Source organism: Otolemur garnettii, unplaced genomic scaffold (genome assembly GCF_000181295.1).
Source record: "Otolemur garnettii isolate 467f Iridium unplaced genomic scaffold, OtoGar3 scaffold00181, whole genome shotgun sequence".
Lineage (NCBI taxonomy): Eukaryota > Metazoa > Chordata > Mammalia > Primates > Galagidae > Otolemur > Otolemur garnettii.
This window is the reverse complement of record NW_003852576.1, coordinates 585,002-586,521: the sequence shown is the minus strand read 5'-3', so window position 1 is coordinate 586,521 and position 1,520 is coordinate 585,002. Positions and strand designations below refer to the sequence as shown.

Here is a 1,520-nt window from a genome sequence, read left to right as displayed (position 1 = left end):
CGCTTGAGCCCAGGAGTTGGAGGTTGCTGTGAGCTGTGATGCCATGGCACTCTGCCCAGGGGAACAGCTTGAGGCTCTGTCTCAAAAAAAAAAAAGATCATTTGAAGGCCAGCTTGGGCCTCTGTCTCAAAAATAAAATTGAGGTGTGGTAGTGCACTCCTGTAGTCCTACCTACTTGGAAGACTGAGGCAGGAGGATTGTTTAAGTCCAGGAATTTGATGTTACTGTGAGCTACGATTGCAACAATGCTCTCCAGGATGGGTGACAGACATTCTCTGAAAGAATTAAAACATTTGACTCAATAATTCTATATTGGGCAGTTGATCCTAAGGTCAGAAATGAAGACAAAGGTAGCTATTTCTTTAGTAGCAAAAAATCTAAATAAACAGTAGAGGGATAGGTACATGAAGATATGTCCATATGATGGGTTCTTAAGCAACCATTAATGTTTACAAGTAATTTTTAAAGTGGATACAAGGCTATTACAGTACCAGTTAGATTGCATTAAAAGTGCCTATAGGCTTGGTGCCCATATATCAGTGGTTAGGGCACCAGCCACATACACCCAGGCAGGTGGGTTCAAACCCAGTCTGGGCCTGCTAAACAACGACAACAACAGCAACAAAATAGCCAGGTAATGTGACAAGTGCCTGTTGAGTTAGAGGTTGCTGTGAGCTATGATGCTACGGCACTCTACCAAGAGTAAAAAGAAAAAAGTGACTATAAGCATGCTGGAAGCAAGTAATTCAAAATATTGACAGTGCTTGTCTTGGGAAGTGAGATTTAGAGACTGGTCTTACTCTGGCCCAGGCTAGAGTGCAGAGGTGGGATTCATAGCTCACCAACCTCAAATTCCTGGACTCAAGCTATCTTCCTGCCTCTGCCTCCCCAGTAGCTGTGACTACAGGTATGTGGCACCACGTCTGCCTTTTTTTTTTTTTTTAGATAGTCTCACTTGGTCACCCTTACAGAGCTCACAGCAACCTCAAACTTTTGGGCTTAAGCGATTCTCCTGCCTCAGCCTCCCAAGTAGCTGGGACTTACAGGTACCTGCTATAACGCCCAGCTATTTTTAGAGACGGGGGTCCTACTTTGGCTCAGGCTGGTCTAGAACCTGTGAACTCAGACAATCCACTGGCCTCAGCCTCTCAGACTGCTAGGATTACAAGCGTGAGGCACCGCGCCCAGCCCTTATTTCATTTATTTATTTATTTGTAAATTTTGCCAATGGTAATCTCGCTTGTTGCCAGGCCTGTTCTCAAACTCCAGGCCTCCAGTGATTCTCCTGCCTTGGATCCCCAAAGCACTGGTGTGAGCCATGGAGCCTGGCCTCTTACAGTGATTTTATAAAAAACACTAGCCAAATTTTCCATAATGAGCTTGGGCTACTTTTACAATTAAACAAAATTCAAAAACCCAATGGTTCATATTTCAGGACAAAACCCAACTGATCGGTCTTGGGTGCCAAAAACCTGACACTGGCTCTAATGAGCCTCCTCCACTTCTTTTTTTTTTTTTTT

At 44.1% G+C, this 1,520-nt stretch overlaps 1 protein-coding gene across 2 annotated transcripts in view; it reads right to left on the bottom strand.

Annotated features, from left to right (window-relative positions):
* Positions 1–1,520, bottom strand: part of KLB (klotho beta) — a 46,552-nt gene that overhangs the window by 4,343 nt on the left and 40,689 nt on the right. The window lies entirely within an intron of this gene.